Source organism: Hippocampus comes, unplaced genomic scaffold, assembly GCF_001891065.2.
Source record: "Hippocampus comes isolate QL1 unplaced genomic scaffold, H_comes_QL1_v1.1 scaffold319, whole genome shotgun sequence".
Lineage (NCBI taxonomy): Eukaryota > Metazoa > Chordata > Actinopteri > Syngnathiformes > Syngnathidae > Hippocampus > Hippocampus comes.
Genome location: NW_017806090.1, coordinates 236616 through 261980, shown reverse-complemented (window position 1 = coordinate 261980; position 25365 = coordinate 236616). Strand labels below are relative to the sequence as shown.

At 42.8% G+C, this 25365-nt stretch overlaps 1 protein-coding gene across 3 annotated transcripts in view; it reads right to left on the bottom strand.

Moving 5' to 3' along the window:
- LOC109530837 (transcription factor SOX-6-like) overlaps positions 1-25359 on the bottom strand; it is a 93986-nt gene extending 68627 nt beyond the window's left edge. For 2 of the 3 annotated variants that reach the window (XM_019894736.1, XM_019894738.1), the window contains exons 1-2: positions 25210-25359; positions 5996-6070 (exon numbers count right to left, since the gene is read on the bottom strand). The gene's annotated coding sequence lies outside the window, so the exon portion shown is untranslated. The remainder of the gene's footprint in view (positions 1-5995; positions 6071-25209) is intronic. The other variant, XM_019894737.1, reaches the window with a different exon arrangement.
- Between the last annotated feature and the right edge of the window lie 6 nt (positions 25360-25365).

The window sequence follows — 25365 nt, the reverse complement described above, 5'->3', positions numbered from 1 at the left end:
ACACCCACACACACACACACACACACACACACACACACACACACACACGCACGCACACGCACACACGCACACCCTCACACAAACGAACACGCACGCAAGCACACCCACACCCACATCCACACATCCTTTTACACACAGTCTCACACACACAGCCACTCTCGTGCACTCTCACACACACTCTTGGGCTCACACACTCACTCACACTTACATGTTCACTTCCACGAACCAACACGTACAATTTCACATCCACTCTCACCCCTTGGCACTTTCACACTTTTAAACACACTCTCACACTAACACAGGCATATACTATCTCTCGCTCTCTCTTTCACACACACACACACACGCACACACGCACACACGCACACACACACACACACTGTAATCCACAGAAGCAACAAAAACTCACACATACTCTCACACAAACTCTCTTCTATCTCACACAACGTACGGGTGTCAGAGCACATCCGGGAGGGGCAGGGTTCAAATTCTGCCGCTCAGTAAACACGCGCTCATGCACAACATTGAGTGCCATCAACAGGTTTGCCACAGCAGATAATATTGAACAAATTGACACCAAGTGTTAGCTTTGGCAAAGTCGAGGCAGCGAGTGAGGACTTTCGTCGATCATAAGACGTTTGTTTTCACGTTACATCTCTCAAACGTCAGCGGATTTTCACTCAGCTTTTAGTTTTATGGAACCCCCAAGTGCGTGCCAAGCCGGAGAAGGTCATTTACGGTCAGAATTCATCGGCTAATTGTTTGACACCTCGCTCTGCGTTGATGGTAAAAGAGAGTGTCACAGTCCACAATAGAGCCAAATGGGATCAAGAGGAGAAGGAGGAAGAAGCTTTGTTAAAAGCTGGCGTAAATCCCATCAAGGAAGAAGAGCAAGCAGGAAGATCAGCAGCTTTCCTTTTGCAATAATGTCAGCGTCTATATCAAGACCAGAGACGAAACACAACGAATAGCGTCTTTCAAAATTCCTGCGACATGAACTATTCATTGTCTCGGCTGCATCCCGCCACGTTGCGGAGAAAGCGCAACATACAAATCCGATGTCTTTCTCTCTGGCTTCTCTTTGACTTCTTCTTTGCTTTTAAAGCCGCGTTGACATCACAACACAACGTCGGCTAAAGGGCAGCCCGCCGCAACACTTCACATTGACCCTGACCTTCTCAGCTCTGAAAGCGCTTAAAGAGGAGAAAAAAAAAAAACTCATGGCAAATCTAAGTGAGGCTTGCGGTCCACCCGCAACAGGAGGATCGGAGCAGTTTTCTCGCATGCACGCGCGGGACGCAACATTAGGTACACCAGCTAATCCGCTCCAAGACGTGACTGACGTTTTACTTTTGAATGGTTTAGCTTCTGAGTACATGATACAAATGCGAATGAAATCTCAACCAAGTAGGGCTTAAAGAAAACATGGTGCAGCAGCATTTAGCTGTTATGCCGCACGTAGGCTTGTCACGATAACACATTTTTCGAGATGGTATTTTTTTTCGAGCAAATCAATAAATGATAGCATCGGCATTGTTTGTTTTTTTTTTTGTTCGTTTTTAATGCGAGTGATGGTGCTCAAACAATTAGAATAATAATGACATCCTTCTGAAGTGCATTGAAAGACATTTATGACTAAAGTGAGAGAGGGCAAGATCATTATTTCAGTATTGTATTCAGACTGTGAGCCAATAGCTGCCCCCACTAGCATTGAGGCTACATGGCTATTATTAGCGCAAGCATTCACTGCTTCGGCTTATTAATAAATGAGTAAAAGAGTTGTCTGTATGTTTTTTTACTAATTTCAGTAAGATCCTTTTTTCATTTCTTTACTTTGCTTTTAAACGCCTTTAGCTCTTTTGTTTGGAGGTGCTTTTATATGTAAATGCTTTTAAACGCTCATTCCGAAGTCACGCACGGCCGCTCGACTTATTTGGTCGGAGCGAAATCCCGGTGCAATTTTCGGGCAAAATTCCTCATTGGAGAACACGCACCAGCTGGGATCCCAAACAGTATCGATCCATCCTGTCCTCGCGGAGGCCGGGCGTGACCTCAGCCGAGAAGGATCCGCCCGGAGCAGACAAAAGTGCTCATCTCCAGGAAAGACGCCGCTTGCGGTTTCCTTCGGGAGAGAGGAGACGCGAGGGGAAAGAGTGAGTCAGCCCGACAGCTTCCTTTCTTCTCGCCGCAAGAACAGTAGAGAAGCTGAGGGGTGGGAAGGGGGTTGGGCGGGGGAGGGGGAGGGGGTACCGCTTTCAGGGCGGTAGGAGAAGAGAGAGCTCGGGCGGTTTGGGAGGAGGCCACGGGGCGAGGGGCTCGTGCGCTCGTCTCAACGGGGATGATTTACATGCAACTATAAAAGGGGATGCGGAGCCAAATGAGAGCCAAGCGAGACGGGCCTCAGACAGGAAAGATTCCAGAAGATATATTCTTATTCTGCAAAATTCACCACATATTACCCGAAAAAAAAAAAAGTTTTTGTTGAATCTACTCAGTCTTATTTCGTCAAGTGTTGCATGAAATGAAATCATCTGCATCCATTTTGAAGTGGACAATACTGTACATCTGCATGTGCGCCCAGACGATATTATTTTGCGCAGGCACTTGACGAGATAAAATTGAGTAAATTCAACACATTTTTTTTTTTTCATCGTAGGACACACACGACATCAGCTTGATAACACCGATGACACTAAGTAATCGTGCGATCAGATAGGGACACGTAGAGGCAGCAGCTCTTCCTGCAAACGAGGGGCTGACTCTGATTTCTAACTCATTATCTCACGAGGGGGGTTGCTTGACTTCCGAATCCCATGGGAGACGGGGGTACGACACAGCGCTGCCGTTTCTGCTCGAGCATCGTTTTTGTACCTCCTATTTGCTGTATTATATACTCAAAGACAGGTTTAGCGTATTGTAACTTAATTGGTGTGTATAATCACCGATAAAAAACATTAGAAGAACCAGGGAGAAAGAATTCCATTATATATATATATATATATATATATATATATATAAAAAACACATCAGCAAAGTTCGGCTCCCCCTTTTTTTTTTCCCACCGCCAGATAATTCCCTTTCCTTACCTCTGTCCAAATTGGATCAGTTGGCCAACCGTACAAAGTCAAAGGCTGATCTAATGTCCGGCCGCGCCTCGAGTGACTCTATATGATGTTCCATGCTGCTCATTAGCACAGATGATTTGCAGTCTAATGCGGAGAGTGATGGTGAAGGGAGATCACTACAGTCAGGGTACCCCCCAAACAGGTAACCTCAGCGCGCTCATTACCTCATTAGCTTGTTAGCTCGGGACAAACGCCAGCCAACATCCTCCTTCAACTTGGGCGGCCAAATGAGTGCCATTAGAAGGGCCGCCGTCTTGCCGTCTTTTCTTTTGATGAAAGAAAACAGGCAGCTGAGGGACATCTGTAACATTTGAAAATCAGCTGACAATGGCGCCCCCCTAACCTCATATTCAAGTCGCTAGCATCCTAAATGTTGACCGCACACTACTACTACTAAGTGAGCATGAAAGGCATCACTCTTGGCCCTCTCCAGTTAATCTCTATTACACGCTCCTTGTACGACGGCGACAGCGGTTGCTCCTGAGCGTCCGTCACGGCAGCGTCAGTCATCATCGCGACTTCGTTAGGCCGCTTAGCCATTGTCATCTCGTCGACGCCACGTAATTGCAATCTGCTCGTTGAAAGGAGGCCGTAATGCCATTTAAGGGCCTCCAACATTTTGCGCAGGGGAAGGAAATGAGAGTGAGCGCTTTTTTTTTGCAAGCCGCAATCAAGACTCCGAGCGCCACTTCAAAGAGATGTACGGCATCCGGCCGGCACTTAATTACACGTCGCGCTCAAAACGACATTGAGCAAACATCATCCAGCTATGCTAATCCTTCTTGAAAAACGATTGTTTAACCACATGCTCATTATCGTTTAAAACACTCCTCCTGTCACATGTGGAGTGGATCGACAGGTCTCGTTTTTATGATGGACTTAAACGTTGTTTTTTTAAGGAAATTTGAAAAAGAGCAAGTAACTGTTGTTAACTTTTACAAATAAAGTGGCACATTGTCTGACACATTTCATATTTGTCCAGGGTTGAATATCTTAACTCGAAACCGCACGCCTAATTTTGCCGCCGTTGAAATTAATTGAGACGCCATTGATATGTTTTTGTTTAATCAAGAAAAATAGAAGTATATTGCATGAACACATAATGAAAGAGAAGGTTGAGAAATGACGTGGTTTCATGAAGCGGAATTACTGTGCATGCTTTTATATTGGTGTGATGGATGTGTGCTTTTAATGGCTATGGCTTTGCGAAATTGTATCAACGCACAAAAAAAGGGCTAATCTTACGTCATTGTCATGATTGCTCCATATTAGAAACGTCAGAACAGCGCATCCCATATGTTCTCGTCAAACAAGAGTACAAAAAAAAAAAACAAGCTGGACTGGGCTCCACAAATAAGTCGTTGGCCATCAAACATGGCTGCACACAACATTGTGTGTCGAGTGACCACACGTCAGAGTCGACTGACGCTAATCGTTTTTTAACCCTTACAACCCTGTAACCTGATAACATGAGAAGCCGTCCGCTGTGGTAACCGTTGTCCCCGAAAGGGTTCAAGGTGCCGTCTCCACATCACGTGAGAGATAGCGTGGAACTCATGAGTTGCATCGTTGCCCAGAACACACACACGGACTTGACGCAACACTGTGGAACCACCACATGTCAAAAGTCTCCGAAAACGCTCAGCGTCACTATAGACGCCGTCTCGACATGACGTAAAATCAGAGGCAGCCCTGAGCAGAATTAAGCAGTTGTGTCACTCATTCAGAACATAAGCTTGGATGCGCACAACGTTGTGGCATGACCAGATGTCAAGTTGACTGAAACTCATTGGTCGCTAGCTATGTAGAGCTAGCTAGCTATGCTAGCTCTACATTATTTAAGAAGAAGAAACCGTCGCCTCATAATAAGACATTTGAGGCAGTCTGAGCAGAACTAATTTTTTTTTTTAATCTCATTCAGAAGATAAACACTGACACACACAACATTGTGAAGCGACCTGATGTCACAGTCCAATGAAACTCTTTTTGCCGCTACATATGCCATCGCTAAATAGCGTAAGATCCAAGGTAGACAGGGTGGAATATTATCGTCACATAAACATGGATGCACACAACATTGTGCAGTTGTTATAGAGTCCACAGGAATGCCAACTGGTTTTAAAGATGACGTTTTGACATAATTGAAGGCCAGGGAACTCATTTAAGACTGGTGGTAAGACTTCACACTCATCCGAGAGACTCTGCATTCTTGGCTCGGTCCTGATGTTTTGGTTAGCAACCGAGTTCAAAAGACTCCCGCCTCTCAACTTTTGCTCAAAATCCATTCAGAAATTTCAAGGAAAAAAATAATTAAAATGTGACAATCGAGTCCGGCTATCAATCAAAGCCTTTGAAACCAAAGAGCCCCCCCCTCCCCCACCTCCCGCCTCCCCATCAGCAGGACGCATATTAGCGCCCGAAATCCAACACTTGTCTGTCCGCAATCCAAAGCGGCCACTCGGTGACCCAACGCTGACACCGTTCATGGGCCGCCGTGGCCAGCCGTCATAAATATTCTTAAACGGGAGGATTAGCCATATGGCGGGATCACTCCATTGTCCAGCCTCTGCCATCTGTACTTTTGCTGTGGACCGATTTGCCAGGCTAACGCCAGCTTGTGTTACCGGCAGACTCCTGATATCATCTTTATTACTAGCGTGGGGGGCAGGGGGAGGGCGGCCCGGGGGGGGTGTCCATTAAAAAAGGTGCACAGTAGAGGTCCCCGCGGTGAGAGTTTGCTGGAACCGTGCCCGCTGGCCCCGTTTTTCTCCACACACCCTCAGCGTGAATGCCGCTATTGAGCAAGCAGCGCTCGCGTTGCGCACGGGCGGCTTTGCTAAACAAGCAAGTAATCAGAAAAAGAGACTCACACAACTAAGAGGCTTGAACAACTCCGACACGCCCTCTTCTCACTTGCGGACGACTTGAAAATTCCTGAACATCACCTGAAAAGACACGAGAAAACTTTTGATTTGTGGATTCACTCAATTGTATCCGTGAGGAGGCACAAACCAGTATACAGAGAAACACCGTTTAGTGCGGTGATACATTCCAGACCGCAATTTGAGCGAAAATCCACCTTCTCGATATACTCAGAGACCAAATAAGATTTTTTTTTTTCCCCCATAGTTTTTCATGCTTGTTAAAACTTGTTCAAACACACGTTTTAAACACATGGTTTAAAAAAAAAACCTGCAAGACTAACTTTAAAAAAAATATACAGATGGTAGAGTCTGCGTATGTGCACACGCCTTTAAGTCTTTCAATGCCAGCTATTTAAAAAAAAATAAAATAAAAAAGAACTTTTTGAGTGCCAGCCCATTTAGAGCATTCTGACTGATCTTTCAAGGCTCACAGAATATTGGGTTTTATGACTAAGTACACACAGAAACAAACAAATGAAAGCTTAGACTCTCTGCTTTCATGAAAAAAAAAAAAAAGTTGTCTCTACTCTATGTCATGTTTTAGCGGTCGAACGTTTCTTATTTTGGACCACAAAAAATGTCAGAAAGCGAGCTTTTTTGTGAAAAGGTATATTTTATGCATAGTGACTTTCATGTTCATGTTTTTTTTTTGTTTTGTTTTAGTGACACCTCAAACATCTCAATACTTTTCTTCAGTAAAATACCAATTTGATGGCAAAATAATGTCTTCATCAAACATTTTTGCACGCTATTTAGTAGCAGTAGTAGTATTTAGCAGCGTGTGCATGCTTGAGTCACATGCATGGGTGTGTGTCTATGTCTGTACTTTACATCGCTGCTTTGACTTCTCAACTGAAATAATCTCCATCATTCTTTTCTCTCTTGAGATAGATGGATAGATAGAAAGATAAAGACTTGCCTAGAGAATAAAGTGCAAGTGTAAATCAACACACACACACACACACACACACACACGGAGTGTACACCAGCTTTGATTCTACAATGTGAGGCTAATTGAGAACAATGAAGAAGTCAAAAGAGCGATCAGCGCATCTGTGATCTTTTATTCATGTCAACCAAATGATTCTCTCTCTCAGAGGCGCCGCATGGTACGTACGATCGGTCGCTAACAAGTTCTTCTCGTGATGATAGCAAGTCGTTAAAATGAAACAAACAAACAAAAAAAAAAAAACAAAGATTTACATGCCGAAAATGTTTGTTTGGGTTTTTTTTTTTTTTATTTTACTTCGGCCAGCCGACCTGTCTGAACATGTTCCAAAACGGCAGCAGAACTGGTTTAGCATGCTGCGTAATATCTGCAGACCAGACTCGGTACACCTCACGAGACTTCAGTTCAGTGAGCCCCAAAGGATTATTTATGAGTTCACGTTCCTTGAAGTACCAGCTGTACTGTTTACTCCCACCTCAAAAGACCCAGAGATTACGCCTCTGTATTTGCCTTTTTTTTAACGTTGTCGTCAATCATGGAGGTTGCAAAAAGTAACCTGTCACGTAGCGAGGTGGTGGTGGACCCCAAAAAGCAGGCAGGAGGGAGGAGCAGGGTGTACTTGAAAGATTGTATTAAAACTCAGAGAAAACGAAATCCAAAACCAACAAAGTCCAAAGTATCAAACAAAACACATGACTGAAGATAAAACATAACTCTGACCAAAACATGACTGAAACAAACATGACAGTAGCACAAAGCAACAATGACCCGACAATGATTGCTCGGGCTGGGAGTCCTTTTAAAGCCACTAATTACCTAATGACCAACAGGTGTGCAGCTGCAGGGGAGCCCTACAGTGCCACCTGTTGGTCCCAAACCGAATCATGACATAACCAGTCTCGTCTTAAAAGGGTATTGAGTAAAATTTTGTTTTCCGTTATTCAAAGTAGGAAGTAAATGTAAAAGGTTGCCTGAGTAACTTGATAACACACAGCCATTAATGTTTAAAGTGTGTACACCCCAAAGGGCAAAAAAAAAAAAAAAATCCATATTGGCCAAATCAGCCTCGCCGGTGTCATGTGACTCACGGGGCCACACTGTCCACTGGAGGTTCAAAGCAGTACATCATGGAAACCAACTCTGAGCATCTAAAAAGCAGAAATCTTGCGCCAGGAAGATTGCCAAAACCCTGAAACTGAGCTTCGGCACAGTAGCCAAGATCAAATTGCTTTTTGAAAAGAACAGCTTCCGAACAAGAGACGATATAATAAAATACGGACAAATATCAGGACATGACACATTTGAAGGATCCTCTTAAGCAGGGGTGCCCACGCTTTTCAGACCAAAGATCTACTTTTTGATCAACCAACCTCCCGCGATCGACCCGTTCCTGCGCACACGCACACGCACTTACACACACGCCATGACATGATGAGCAACAGCCACAACGATGAACGAAAACATCAAAATAAAGTCGACAGTTTCTGACTTTGTTCAAAGGAAATCACTGCCTACCTTCGTGGGAGACCTGACGCGGAGGTATGCAACGCACTTTTGCAGCCTATTACCTATCGTAGCTCACGCGTCCCGTTTTCAAATGCTTCTCTCGGCCCCCCCCCAGATTGCCATTCTTTGCGAGTGCCGTGGGTGAATTGTACACGAAACGAACTTTGACTGATGATAAAAATCATAACAATAATAATAATAATAATAATAAAAATAATAAACTATATTGCAACAGCTCTGATCGCAAGCTTCAATTGCAGACTGCTGAGCGCAAACAACTTCCGGTGACGTAGGCCACCCGCCACCGTAAGTTAAAGGTGACCTACCTGCTTTATTTTATTTTTATTTTTTTTAATACTTTTTGTGAAAGTGAGACTGATAGGATGATTAGGGTGCAGTGTGCATTAACACAAAAAATACATTACGAACATGCACTTTTTATTTTTTTCACTATAAACCCCTCGCTATCGTATTGGGACCAGTCCGCGAGCTGCCGGTCGATCGGGATCGACGTAACGTGAACCCCTGCTTTTAAGTAAAGTACGCCCACCCCTGTTTTGAGGTGAGCGGCTCAATCTATCCAAGTTAATCAGGATGTTGTCCGCATAACAGTCCTATCAGATCGACAGCATTCTGAAAATGACGCCTGCACCTGCGCCGCGAATACACACACGCCTTGACACGGGCAAACAAATGCTGCCTTCGCCGCAGCTGTCAGCGCCACTTGCGCGGACTCGCGACGCCAACAAACAATGGCCGCCGTCTCTTCCATAGTGTCGCCGCTTGCGCTTCGCCACGGCAGGAAGCGCGAGCGGGGCTCCCGCTAATCACACGGCCAATTAAATGATTATGAGCTGCAGTTGACCCATAAACGATCTCTCTCTCTCTCTCTCTCTTGCTGTATTACTGTGTCTGTTTGTGGTTGATCTAAAGTGGTGAGTGTGCGTATTCCCGAGGGATCTCTCATCATGCTTCAAAATGAGATAACTGCAAAGAATTTAGCACAGGTTAGCATGTTACTCAAATGTACGTAGAATTAAACCATTGATTGTATGTCTATTTTTCAGCCTTGAGGACCACCATACTTTATACTCACAATTGTCGGCGGCGCATGTAATTTTGGATTAAAATTACAGAGAAGGCCAGGGGCAGTTTTGGACTTTTATTCTGTTATTTGGCAGGTTTCACTTTTAATTGTCACGTGGCACTGTCAATTCAGAAGTACACAAAGTTAAATAAACTATATTTGCATCCCCCCCCCATTATTATTTTTTTTTATCTTCAGAGGTATACTGTACGATCACAGTGACATTGCCGCAGGCTGAAATCAGTTTTGTGATGTGCATTGGTACAGCAAACTCATGTTTGATCGTGGCATTGCATAGCTTTCCAATATTCACACTTTTTGACCCTCAGAGGGCACCGTACTTCATCTTAAATCGCACTCACCGGCTGTAATTTCAGATTAAATCTCTCAAGAACGGAGCCAAGCAGCATAACGAGCAGAGTGGTTCCTCAGGTTTTCCCTGTGATGTATCCTACATGTTTTCTCTTGCGATTCCAACACCTGGTAAACCGGATGACTACCGCAGAGCAGTTGCGAAAAGTAAGATTAACAATTTAATTTAAAAAAAAAAGTATGAGCCAATGTCATGACAATGACGAACATGTATTCACTTGAAGGCTGACAAAGACAGATGGTGGTTAATTGCGGAAAAGGGACCGGCTCATCTAATTGTTCACATTGTTGGCCAAGTGCCAATGTTGATTTTCGGGTTGGGCCAGAAGCGCTCCCTCCTTGATCGCTATTTCAGGTTTAGGGTTGGGGTGAGCGATTGCAGGTTAGCTTTAGGTTTGATTCTGCTGGAAGCAAACTCGGGAACGATTGGAGTCGGAGGTTCAGGTTGAGTTTGTTTGGATGAGGTGTCGGGTTGAGGACGAATCCAATGGAAGCACACTTGGGAAGGGTTCGGGGAAGGGGTAGTGTTTCGAGGTTGTGTTTTTGGGGGTATCGGGGAGAGGGCTGAGAGGTTAGCTTTAAGATTTAGATGTTGGAAGTTAGGTTTAGGGTTTGGAGTTTGAGCGAGGGTTAGTTAGGCGTCATCAAGTGGAAAATCTGGGTGGTTTGTCGTTTCACATGGAAAATTGGACCGGTACAGTCCTACCTGACAGACCATAATCCGTTCCAGAAGTCTGTTCGAAAACCGATTTGTTCGAAAACCGAAACCACGCTCTTTAAAAAAATAAAAATAAAAAATCTTTATTGAACACGTCTGCTCACAATGGAACGCGACATGAGGAAGCGTCACTTCCTCGTGTAAGGAAGGCGAGAGGAGTCAAGTGGTGCATTCAAGTGCGCTCAGTTTGGTTGAGAACCGATTTTCGGTCGTCATCCGAGGCATAAAAAACTCGAAAGTTTTGGTCGAAAACCGATTTGGTCGAGAACAGAGATGTTCGAAAACCGAGGTTTGACTGTACTTGGGGTCTCGGTAAGAGTTTTGACATCGCTGGTTGAATGAATTCCCGGAATGGAGCGTCCGTCACCTTCTGGGATTTGCCACCTCCAGGGTGCGCATCCCTCCAACACATGCCTGAGTGTGGGGTAAGGCTTAACCCACCAACACCGACTTCTAATGAGGGCAAAGGTGTCAAACTTCGGTCCTCGAAAGGCCACGATATCAGGTGATCAGGATTGCTATCAGTCTCCTCCAGAGCTTGCCGAAAAGGTGATAATTTGGAATCGGGTGTGTCGACGGAGGGAAAACATGCGGGATCGTGGTCCTCGAGGAGCGAAGTTTGTCAACTGTGAATTAGAAGAGATGGCTGGTGTTTTGCGGTGATGTTTTGAGAGTTTAGGGGCGGGGTTTCGGGGTGAGGGTCTTGCGGTTAAGACTCGGCTTTAGGTTTAAGAGGGCGGGGTTTCGGGTTAGGTGAAGGGATTTCCGCCGGAAGCTCAGTCAGATGGGGTCAGGGTTCGTGGTTCGGATTCATATTTTTGGTTTGAGCGTTGCGGGTTATTTCCTTGGAATCTCATTTAGCAAGAGGCTGCGGGATGTTTGGATGGCAGATGCGAGCCTTTTGTTCAAACGCATGTGTACTGGCAAGTTGTTGTGAGCACACCTTTGATGACCTGGACCGACGGCGAGGATGTTTGCATGAGCGCAAAAGCTTTTGTGTTGCGCGACTCACAAAAGAGCAAGCGAGGCTTAAGTGACAACAACCGCATTCTCTCCCCTGAGTCACTCGCCGTGAAATACGGCCAAGGCGGCTAGGAGCGGCTCGGGGGCCGGGGCAAGCGCCGGCACATACGTCCGCACCTAAACAGCCCCGAGGAGATTACATTATGGGCGCTCGCCATTGTCCCGCGTCTCCCAGACAAAGCTGTGCAAACGCCGCGCCTCCCGGGGACTGTAAAAACAAGAGGTGAATGTCAAAAGCATCTCTTTTGTCAAGACCGCCGAGGTATGCACAAACACACTTGCTTGGCGTGACTGAGAAGAAAGGAGGGCCTTGTGAAGAAGGGAAGGAGTCGGGAAAAGGGGGAAAAAAAAAAGAACGTCTTTGCGTGAAAAGAGCGTGAGAAGACCTCCGCGGAAGCCCCTCGCGAGTAAAGACGCCATTCAGACAAAACATGCGCTCGTTTGATGACCCGTGACCGCAAAGGACCTGGAGGCAAAACGGACAAAAATATGACATTCCGCATTGTTTTTTCCACTTTTGTCGGCATTTAAGTCACAATAAAACGGTCGCTCCTCAACGCAAATGCTGGAGGAGCATGTCAGTCATTCTCCGTGAACCAGAAAGTAGCTTGCTGGCTCGTAAAATGACAACATTTGAGTCACAATCCGACGGTTCCCATCAATGATTAATGCCGAGTCCCTCCTGTCTGCCATTTTCCATCACCAATCAGGAAGTCGCCTCCTCGCGAACAACGAAGACAAAGAAGAAGACAAATGTTTTCGCTTTTCGACTTTTGCGACCCACCCTTGCCCCAGGGGCCAAAATGGTACACTCCTATTCGCACTCCTCCTGATGACATCATTCATGAACATGTAACTACCCAAAGGGGCAAATAAACAAACATAATTGATTTTTATTGGAGGAATTTACCGGAAAATCCCGTGAATAACACGCACCTCACCAGAAAAAAAAAAAAAAAACAATTATCCGTACCTGCGTATAATACGGTATGCTGGTTTCCTCAATTATCAGATAGATTCAAACCATAATAATCAAGGGTCAATGTTTTTTAAATATTTTAAAGGTTAAAACAAATGCTCTTTCTTCATATGTATGATGAAGGTCTCTCAAAGAATTTTTAAAATCATGTTTTGAAAAGTCTTGTTCTTGAGCTTTATCCACTTTCCGTAAGTTTAGCAAGCCAATTTCTTTGTTTTTAAAACTCTTTCACTCTGTAACCACTTTTAAATCTACTTTTAATCAGACTTTGTGAAACATATCAAGTTAAGTTGTGTATGAAATGCATGACAACTCAGTTATTCTATTTTATTTATTTTTTATTAATATTTTTACAACCTCTAGGTATTGCCTAAGTATTGGTAAATATTTAAACATTGTGGAAAAAAAAAGTTTCTGATTAAAACCCCTGTATAATATAATACCCCCCCCCCTTTGAAAAGAAAAGAGCCCAAATTTTTTTTTTTTTTTTTTTATTGTAAAATAGTGAGTGTTACGTACTGGATTTTACAGTATATCTTATTTTCTCCAATTGGTTCATGATGGAAGCTTCCCGTCTCCTCCAAGTCTCACAAATGGTACAGTCCCATCAACTGATGACACTGTCTGTGTGTTGTTCGTTAGATTTTTTTTAATGGTGATTTTTTTTTTTTTTTTTTTTTTTTTGCACCACGCTAATTCTCTACTTCCTCGTTTTCATCAGACCGCATGCCGCCGATTGCAGAAATAAGTCGGACAAAATACAACACAAGCCAGTCATTCATCATGGAAGTCAGCCGCCGCCACTTGTTGAAAATGAAGATCAGATGTGTGAAGGGGGCGCCAGGGGAGCAGCGTCCCGGGCTGGAGTCAACCTTGTCACGACCCGAACAAGGCTTTAACTGTCACGGGCAATTAATATGAATGAGGCTTGGGGTAGGGGGGGGTACGTGACGCCCCCCCCTACCCCCCTGCTCTAATACAAGGCCAGCGCCGTCCTGTAATTAATCGCCACGTGCATAAATGTAAATGCAGGGAGCAGTCTGCGCTAGAGGCCAAGTGATTTAAACGACAGTGCACAAATCTGCGGCGCCATAAAACGGCCCCCCTAACTCATTGCGTAAGTGAAGTGAGGGTTGGGCGCTTTGAATAAAATCATCCACACATCCATATGTATAAAAATCACACTAGGAGAGAGATCTTATGATCGCACTTCCACTCAGCATGACACGGTCTGATTTTAATTTGCCCGAAGTACATTTTTAACTTTCGGGCTTAAACTGGTTCACAAAAAGAAAAAAAAAAGTTTACACAAAGAAGAAACTGTGGCCAACTTCCATTGATGCAATCAGCGTGTGCTCTAACGAGAACGAGGGAGTCAAAGGTGGTGGAAATCAGTCAGTACTGTATCTTTATTTTGACAAAATGCACTATCGATCAACAGATTCTCACGTGCCGTGGATCAGGTTGCAAGATGACTAAGCCAAACTATTTTTGGTCATTTTTATGTATCAATTAAAAAATGATGGCATTTTGCCGGGCACTGGAACAATTTAATGGCATTTCAATTGAGAAAAATCGATATATATGCCACTGCATCCAATTATTGGAGTGCGGGATCTGGCTGGGAAAGTGTGCGAAATTTTGCAGCAAATTTTGTGGGACCCTTGTGTAAAAATGGTCATTTTTATCCGGTTAAAACTGTGTCATTTATGTCATGTACTGTAAACGCACCCCAAGAATCCTTGAAACCAACTTAAGCCTGCCTAAGTGTGAGGAAAAGCCACACACACACACACACGAGTCACAATAGAGTCTTTCTGACATAAGCTTCTTTCGACTACAAATGGGATTTTTCCTATAGGCGGCCTCCAGCAATAACAAGTGACATCACAGGCATGGCCGACGTATGTTTCCCATCTTAAAGCGGCTGCTGCTGCTGCTGCTGCTGTTGAGTGACACTAAAGTGTTGCTGAGTTAGCGTTCCTTCCATTTATTTATTTCTCATCCTCCGCGCACATCAAATGCGCCAGTTGCGTTGGAGTGTCACCAGGCCAGCGCCATGGCCGCCATTGTCGTCGTCGTCATCTCCCTTGGCTAGGAGTGCTTTGGCGGAATCTCAAAGCGGGAGCGAAGTAAGCAACGTTATGCTCGGCTCTTTTTGTTTTGAGTTTGAGTTTTATTCTCAGCGGCGTGAAGTACAAATACGTTCTCGCCGTTGATTTGTAAACTAAGTCACTTTTCGATATAGACAGATAGGTGTTGTTTGAGCCTTTATTTTTGTTTCTATGTTATATATTTGACATGAAATTGTTTTTTCTTTTACTTTGAGTGTCAGCAGGCCAACGCCAGCGTGGTCTCTCCTTGGCTCGGGTTGCATTGTGGAAACCCGAGGCGGCAGCGCAGTCAGCAACAATATGGCGGCATAGCGCGTAGCTTGTGCTAATCCAGCACTATGTCCGGGGCGCATTACACGCATGTCGGCCGCGGGCATCGTTTACCACAACGACTCGCCGCCAAATGTGGCGCACGAGGAGGACTTTTGGAGCTGTCCGTCAAAGAGGCTATTTCGGGGCGGGGGCGATCGCACGTACAGCGCTCGACAAAACGTGTCACATTGTGCTTTAATGCGGACTCTTTCGATTTCAGTGAGGCGTCTGCAGTATGTGTGAATTAATTTTGTATGTTTTCTGTATTTTATAGATGAATATTTGTTTTGCATTTCTTTTATATTTTCTATGATGCATTTTAAATATTACACTGGTCAACTGCGAATTTTAATCAGAGTACATTCATACAATAAAGTTTTTTGTATGAATGATTTTTGCTCCATGGAGTTGTTTTAAAGTGCTCTATAAGTACAGTTGAGTTGAGTAATATATTTTTGACACCAATTTTCAAAATGTCTTTACTTTTCTAACACATCAGGTTTTTGAGATATATATTCATTTTCTTTTTTTAAGGTTGACCTATAAAGTTTGCCCAAGACGGATTTTACCAAGTACTGCAATTTGACGTTTGCATGACGTTTCAGGGCGGCAAGGTGGACGACTGGTTAGCACATTCACCTCACAGTAAAGAGGTCCAGGGTTCAAATCCGGCCTTCCGGAGTTTGGATGTTCTTCCCATACCTATGTGGGTTTTCTCCGGGTACTCCATTTTCCTCCCACATTCCAAAAACACACACATTAGGTGAACTGGACACTCTACCGTATATTGTCCCTAGGTGTGATTGTGAGTGTGAATAGTTGTTGTTCGTCTGTGCGTGCCCTGCGATTGGCTGAAAACCAATTCAGGGTGCACCCCGCTTACTGCCCGAAGACAGCTGAGATAGGCTCCAAGGACGCTCGTGACCCCCGTGAGGTAATGCGGTTCGGAAAATGGATGGATGACGTTTCAGAAAAAATTTCCACCTGTTGCTGGATCTTACCCATAATTGATAAACATTGCAAAATATATTACTATATCCCATATTATTATTATTATTATTATTATTATTTATACCTCTCAAAATAGTTACATTGCACTCCATTTTGTATGACAGCTCAGAATGTTAAAACTTGCCTATACATTTACTCAAAGATTTTACAAAGACAACAATAAGACCCAAAAAAAAATCAAATTTATTTACATTGTTTTCTATGGCGGGGGATCGGGGGGTGCATAGTAGTAAAAGCTGTTTATAAAATTTTGGTCTGTGCATCACTATCTGAATGTGAGCGACAGCAGACTATATAAATACATTTTGTGGTCCAAAGTGGTTTTTGTCGCCGGCGTCGTACTGATTAGTCAGAGTGAGCACAGTGTGCCAGCAACAATGAGGCACCGTGACGACGGCGCCACCAATATTTCATCTTTTTTTTTTTTTAAACCCTCCTAATAGAAACCTGCTGCACCACAATGGCTCTTCAGTCTGAGTCAACAATGCGCGACACAATTACACATCACTTTCAGTGTAACATTAACAGTCTGCTTTCTTTTAAAATTTGTTTTAAGGCGCAGGCGTGCTGCAGGGGTGGAGTTGATGAAATGGAAAAGCGAGTGTTTTCATTTGATCATCAAAACCCATCCACGCTGTGTAAGAACAAAAACATGTTTTAAAAGCTTTTGCTAACATGCTAATTGTTGTGTTAACATGTCTCAAGATAGCACCCCAAGTACAGAAAGGGTGACGGCAGATTGATAAGCGTTTTCTCCCTGCTTTTTTGTATTATTTACAATGTGAACTGATACAATGCTAACATGCTAACAACAGGTATGCTAACATATAGCAGGGCAGCAGTCTGATTGGTGAAAGAGCAAGGCACATTGATTAGTCGCTATTGTACGTGTGTATCTGTAGGAAATGCTCACTCAACGAGCCACACTCTTGATCACACATTTTGAGCGGCGATGGGAACTGTTGCCCGCGCGTCACTGCGAACGCTTTATTCACCTTCACACGACACAACCATGGATGATGTAGAGCAAGTTCACGCGTTATTATACTCAGCCAACAGTTCCTGGAATTATAGTTGACAACCTCTCAAAAAAAGCTTCTGCCTGACCAAGGCCATTTTTATTTTCGATTTTTCTATGCTTCTACCAAGTTTGAAGTAACTTGACTGATCCACAGAGACCCTTTTTGGACTCGGCAAAGGCCAGGTCGCGTGATACGACTCTGACTCATCATGATGGCTTTTATATTCTGTCACTTCCAACGCTAACATGAATGTTCATTCATTCATTCATTTTCCGAACCGCTTGATCCTCACTAGGGTCGCGGGAGGTGCTGGAGCCGATCCCAGCTGTCTTCAGGCATGAATGAATGTTATCAACCACAAATTTACTCTTAACCTTGCTGGATTTATTGCTTAGTATGGATTTAAAAAACTTGCGGAGTGTTTTTTTTTTTTTTTCATTCTCCACTCAATGTTTTTTTAATGCATGTTTGAGTGCCAAATTGAACCACACGCACATCAGCAAAAGCTGTTTGGCTTTCCATACTTACTTTGGTTCATCACTTCATCATTATTATTTGTTGTCTGTTTCTGTGTTTGGCAAGCTTTCTAATGATAGTTACGAACCTTTTGAAAATACAATAAGGGTTAAGAGGTTTATTAAAATTTGAAAACTCTGATTCAACAAACAAAATAAGAATAATCTTAACCTCTTTAAGAAAATCTTTACTGCTATTGACTGGCTAGATTTCGCTCAGAAATTGTTGCGCATTTTCACAAGTTTCAAAGAGTCATAACTTTCTTAATATTTGCCTCTGGAAAGTGACAAATCACTGATCTGTCTGACAATGTCTCATTGTTACATGTAAATCTATTAATTATTGAAATTTTACCTACATAACTATGACAACAGTATAAGTAGTAGAATTTATTCCTGTAGTTGCATAGTATTTCCTCTCAGGATGATAATAATGCTAACAGTTGCGATGCTAACATATAGCAAGATATCAAGATGAGTAGAAAAAAGCCCTAAAGCAGGCTGAAAAGTATTCTACATTTCTCCCCGTTTGTTTGCCTCTATGAATGCATACAATGCTAATAAGCCAACAGCACATATGCTAAAATGATGCAGGATAGCAACGGGAGTCTTTTTTGAGGGAATAGCTGAAATGCTAAATGCTAACAGTGAGTATGCCAACAAATAGCATGAGGGCAACATCGGCGTGACCTCAACAGTCCGCCTTTCCCACCAACAAATGCTCTCTTTCTGTAGTGTGCCGAGGAGTTTAAAAGGAGTCTTCAAAGTACAGTATTTTTAGTTTGATTATCACAGCCCAAATGCCGCTGTATTGTCTTCTTTCCATTGAACCCCACCCAGCTGGTTCTGCCACCGATAAGACCAACCTGGGGGATGTTTTGCCAATGACACCCATTTTTATCATATCAACGCACTTGCATGAATGTGCTTGTTGTGCTGTTGCTTACAGTCAAATTCAGTTTCAGTTTGAGTTCATTTTAAAATATTTTTACAATAATCGTGTGTTTAATAATGATTCTATCCCATTTGTTTAATATCAGAGGTTACAGCATTCATTTGTCTTTGAGGAACCATTTGAATCCTTTTTCACTTGGGGGTAAAAATGACTTGCATTGTTTTTATTTTTTGTTTTAAACAAAAGATAAATGATTTATATTAAAGATTCTGTTTTCAATATAACCAAATCAAAATCTATTATTTAATTTGAAAAATGCACAGGCAAAAATATTAATTAAAATATGAGGATTATAGATTTGAATTTTAATGGGTTTCTTCTGAATATTTTCCCGGGGAGAATCGATCCTAATATTTGAAATTGCGAAGAAAAATATGGCATTGCGTTGTGATGGCCAAGTTTGGGGTCCTGTGTGTCGAGGCTTCAATGAGCCGGGCCTCAGCTATCTTTTTCTTTATTCTTCGAGTAGCAACGCTGCAATTTGGGTGTGCCCGAGATAAGTATATACTGTAAAGGGCCGCTAATGTGCACTTACAGGAGGGTTGGAGCACTCGTGACTAAATGTAAAATTTGTGCTTATACAACACATGTACCAGCCCACGGCAAATCATTAGGAAAAGGTTTCAAAACAAACAAGAGAAGTACTTAAATAACACGGCATGTCAGCATTTCATCCGCTCTCTTCAGAAATAGTACCCGACTTCAAATGTAAAATTCTGATTGAAAGTGTTTGGATGACGTTGATACAGGCCAACAAGCCACCACCTCACTCAGTTTTGTGTCGTGTGTGTGTGGACCTATTTAACGTAGTGAGCTAGCAAGTTAGTGGGCCAGCAAGCTAACAAGTGGAACAACAGCCACATCAAATCCAGATAAATGAAATGGTGAAAAAGAGTTTGAACGCAATACCTCAACAACCATTGAACAATGGCGCAGGTTTTGAGCACTGGTCTTCAAACATATTTTATGTATATAGAAACAAATCATTGAAGGGCATTAAATTTCCGCCAACTTTAGCGCATTTGTATTTGTCCACCAGATGTTCCCCAATCAACAATTTGCGTCCACGCTTGTTGTTAGCATGCTAGCTGTTAGCTTCGTTCAAACGTTCTATGGGGCAAATCTGTCACAAATGCTGTGTTTTTTTTTTTTTTGGGTGGCGTAATCCTGTTTACTAACTGACTGTCAAAACATACTCTCCTTGGCAGAGGTAATGAAAACGAAAACAGGAGTCACTTCAAAATGTTTGCGCATGTGATTAACGCATACCATCCTCCGCGTGATCCACATCTCATCTCATGTTCATGCACATACATAAGGCACAGAAAGCCTAACACAGTGTTTCATGTAGCCTGACACACATGCACGCACGCACGCATGCACAGCTCAGATATTTACTTTCCTGTCAATCACTGAAGTAATATGCAGTTGCATATGCGCCGTTGATCTGACAGATGTGTGCAGCCGAGTACTGTAATATTTGTCATCACTTAGCCATTTATTTTGACCAAAATTGCCAAATGAAAACGTCTTTGTTCATTTCTTTAATTCAGTTTTATCAATTTGTCTGTTTGAGTGATTGGTTAATAAATATTCTGTCGATAATTAAAAAGATTAGGGAAATAAACAGCTTTTGCATTTGTTTTTGTTCTTTTATTGTTAAAAAATTAACTCAATGAGAATCATGATTTCAAAAAAGAACATTTTATGACTTTATTTATTTTAAATTACTTTTCACATGCACATACTTTTTCTATTTTTGTCAAAAATGGGTCGATAGTAGAGGTCCAACAAAAAAAAAAACGGTTTGAAACATAAAATAAATTTGGATTTGAAAGAGAATGCATGGACTTGAAACAAATTAAATCGTTTCACTTTCAAATATATCAAGATAACTCAACTCAGTGAGAATAGCACCAAGCACTGTGGATAGAAAATAAGGCCGAAGCAGCAGGAGCATCGCCACACACACTTCCGCACTGTCCGCCATCTTCAAAGCAATCCAATAAGTATCGAATTGTCTTATAATTGAGAGATACAGCATATCCGTCCATTTTCCGATCCGCTTATCCTCACAAGGGTTGCGAGGCGTGCTGCAGCCAATCCCGGCTGCCTTCGGGCAGTCGGCGGGGGACACCCTGAACAGGTTGCCATTCACTCGCAGGGCACACATCGACAAATAACCATCTGTGCTCACATTCACACCTCAGAATAATGTAGAATGTTCCATTAACCCCGCCACGCATGTTTTTGGAATGTGGGAGGAAACCGGAGTACCCGGAGAAAACCCACACAGGCACGGGGAGAACATGCAAACTCCACCCAAGAAGGCCAGAGCCAATCAAACCCTGCACCTCTGCACTGTGAGGCTGACGTGCTAACCAGTCGATCACCATGCCGCCATCTTATAATCAGGTGAACTATTTGACATATTTTATATGGACTTAACTTTCTCATTTATTTTGTTATATAATAATTCATTTGAATGGAAACAACTATCAACACTACAATGAAAACATAAGGATGAATCCTTCTTTAAATATGAGCATAACAACAACCTTTGTCCACGAAGAGCGTTAAAAACAGTGGCTGTTAAATTCAACATGACTTTTCGAAGATTTGACAGATTGACCCAGGAACAGATCATTTCTATTTCCATTAGTCCTTACAAACTACAAAACAAACCAAAGAATGAGTCGGATTACTTTATTTGAGTTGTGTCCGACTACGCTGTATTTAATATCATTTCATACCTGGATGATAGTTCAAAATGCGAAAATGTGACGTAAGACAGTGAACTCATTCAGTGCTCTGGACGTTTATCTTCATTCACTGGAATTCGACCATTTATTGCCACCAAGTGTGTTTTTGGCAATACGTCGAAGATGAACAGCGTGTGCGAAAAAGATGTGTCATAGAAGTTAATGGAAAGGTCAGGGAGTGAATGGCGAACGCCACGTACAGAAAGACTCGATCATTCAAATTGAGCAATGCAGTGTGTGGGCGTCGCGTCACTCACGGCGTGTTTCTTAACAAGAGACATAAATGATTATTTTCCCATCAATAGCATTTTCTCTTGTGGTTTTTTTCTTGTTTTATCGTCGAAGGTGTCAAAAAAGCAACAGATACTCGCAGGAGAGTCACAGTTCTCCTTGAGCTGATTCTTTTGCCAAATGCTCATTTTCCACACTTTTTGGTCAGAAACCAGTGTTTTTTGGTGAGACTAACCGTGTTCTACTGTCAATTCCAAAAAGAAAAACGGAAAAAGGTCGAAACCAACTTTTTTTTTTACAGTGAAAGAAGAGCCTCTACTCTGGCAAAGTGGAGAACTTGAACTCGAAAACAGCTGGTAGCAAGGCTGCATTGGTACCAAAAAATTCCACCCTGACATTTTGACTCGTGCGCATGCTCGCAACCACCTCTGTAACTGAGAAGTCATTGTTTACACGACCATCCGCAGTCAAGGTTTCATGAAATAAAATGCACTCCTGTTTTCACGCTATGGTGTAAGAATAACGGTTATAATTGACATTGACTGCAATAATCAAACGTTCTATCCCAAAGATAAATTGTTAGAAAATGTGTCATTCAGACATGACTCCTAACGCCCACCCCTCCCCCACCGGCTCCCATGTAGCTCTGCCACTGATGTTGATTGGTTCAGTTTGCTGTTAATACCGTACAAAGCAAATGGATTAATGGCCTTCCTCCCGATAACTTGTAGGGTGCTCTCTTGGGGTGAAACGGAGGAAAATAATGATTAAATATCAGCACGTCAGCCCCAAAAGACGCCGGCCCACCGGGCATGGATCTGCCCTGAATGCCAGATGGCCAGTCCAGCCCTGGCTGGCAGTGCATGCGATTTTATAATCATATCTAAAATATATTCAAAAACCAAAATATTAGGAACAACCGGGTGACACCGCCTCCTAAATGCAGTGCATATGCAAACTTTGCTCACGTTCAACCCGGATTTTCTCTTGTGCTCGACTAATTGTGAGGAAGAGGAGGAGGAAGAGGAGAGGGGCGGGGAGTCGCGGGTCTTCGCAGAACAGCTATGCGGGCCCGGGGACAATGTGCTGAATTGGCAGCCTATATATAAGTCTGCCATTTGGACGCACTAATGCCACTTTACCTTATGAGGGAACGTCGGGCCGCAGCACCTGCTGCGCACAGAATGCCTTAGGAGATCAACTTCTGACACCCAGAACACCCCACCACCACCCCCAACCACATATAAGACCCCCACTCGGATTGTTTTACACACAGGACACAAAGTGCGTGTGTGTGTGTGTGTGTGTGTGTGAGACGGGCTATATTAAATTGTCTCCTGAAAACAATCCCCACAGAAGAATTGTAATACATGTGAGGCGGCGTCAAATCACTATTTTTTTAAATAGATGTGTGTATGTGTGTGTGTGTGTGTGTGTGTGTGTGTATGTGCAGAGAGCAAACATGCGTTATCTGCGATGTGTAGAGAGGGGACCACCCCGAGGAGAGCGCTATCAGCCGCCGGCAGACCCCCCCGAGCCACCGTGTCCTCCCGTACCCTCTGCCAGCGCCAGGCTGCACCGCCACTTGCTGACTCCACAATATCGACGCACAACAATCGGCCTTGTCGTCTCATCTTCATGCTTCCACCCGATGTTGTCGTGATCTATTTTTACACGTGACTCATGCCCTTGGACCCCCCCCCCACCCTCAAAGAGAAGGAAAGTTAATAGGATAAGACCACCACCCACTTTACGCAAGTGTTCTTTCCCTGTTTGATTCCCAAGAAGCCCCCCGTCACATTTTTTGCAGCATTCATGAGTCCACGTGTGGTCATCATGAACATTTTGGTGTCAAATGTCTTTTTTTTCTGCATTAATGGGACTGGTGGGTTTTATTCACATTTTTACTCAAACTTTAACATGTTTGCGGTGTTCATGAATCTACTCAAGCAACATTTTCAATGACAATTTCCACATTTTTGACAATTTAATAAGTTTACTGGAGGTCGCTATTGACATTTTTACTCCCACATTTTTGCAACATTAACGAGGCCATTTGATTGTGGAAATGACACGAATGAGACAACGGTGGGTCTTAAGTGACATTTAGGTACATCGAATTCGGAATTTTTGCAACATCCACTGGCCTTTTGAAGGTCTTTCTTGTTATTTCAAATGCAACATTTTGGGAGTAATTAGTAACATTGTCACATCAAATTATTTTTTTTTTTAACTTACTTTTGCAACATTAACGAGCCCACTATATGGTCACTGTTGAAAGTTTTGCTTCAAATCTACCAGTGGTATTTATTTACATTTGAAATCAAATGCAACTTTTTTTTTCTTTTTTTTCGCAACAATAACATGTCTACATATGATCATTATAGAATTCATTTGTAGTCAAATTCTAACTTCAAATGTACATTTTTTTTCTTTCAGAATAAATTGGTCTACTGGTAGTCGGGACAAACATTGAGACTTCAAATTCAATCATCCTGCAGCATAAAATGCACGTTTACCTTGAAATTCAACCCATTTTTTGCAGCAGCAGGAGAGACAGCAAAGTCATTCCGCATACTTTTGGCCAACATGTCAGTGAAAATGAAAGATTTTTATGTCTACGGTTACATAGCAAAAGTCACTTCAAATGAACATTAAAAGACGATTGCGGCATTTGTTGCATAGTGACAAACTGATTCACGCTTTCATTTTGAATTGCACATGTGAATGCCACCAAATAATCAGGACAAAAAATGTTGCCAAACTTTTGAAAGACTTTTGCGGGATTATTGCGTCAATATATCAGTTGCTATTTGTAAACATTTGAACTGAAAAGGGAACTTTTATCAGCATGATGGACATACTGACTGACTGTCATGATTCATATCAAACATGTTATTAAACTTTTTTTTTTTTTTTTGCACCATGATTGACAAAATATCCAGTGCAAACATTTTACTGAAAAAACTGAAATGTGACAAACTGGCAATTATATATTATATATATTTTCACTGGGTTTACATAGATTTTTTTTTTCTGAAACATGGGCGATAAAATAGCCAGTTTGTTTGCTTAAAATGATGTTGGTTGAAACTTTGTGACATACGGACTGTCCTATCATTGTCACTTTTTTTTTAAATGCTGGGGTAGTGGATCTGTGTGACAACACCGTTTCCATATTGTGCAAAACCAGTTAGCCCGCGGTGACATCAAACTTTTATCATTTATTTTTAACTTGCACATATTTCTTTTTTTTTTTCTCATTAAAAACTAAGATGTATGCTGCAACGCAGTCCACGAAGACCCACGGGTGGTTAATACTAATATTTTGATCATATAATATAAATAGTCTAAACTTTTTTTTTCCAGCATGAGCGTCTTTATACTGATTTTGCAAACTTTGGTGCGTTGCTTCAAGTTGCGTGCATTCTTGCGTCACGTTTGTGGTCAAAATGTGTTATCATGATTCATTTGACGTCTACTGCATGATGTGAACTGACAAGGGTCTTGTTGAACTAAATGACAATTTTACTCTCTCTTTGCCCCCCCCCCCTCCTCTCGACTTTACACGTGTAAACGCTGAGTGACGTGACTTGTTTCTTACCTGCACGCTTTGCGATGAGACTCTCGCGCTGCAACTTGGAAATCACAAGAAGCCGAAGACGTCCAATCCCGCGCGTAAAGTCACCATTGCGCACTTGAGATGCGGCTGGAGGAGGGGGGGTGGAATTGGAGGTCGGGCTCGGGGGGGTGTGGTGGT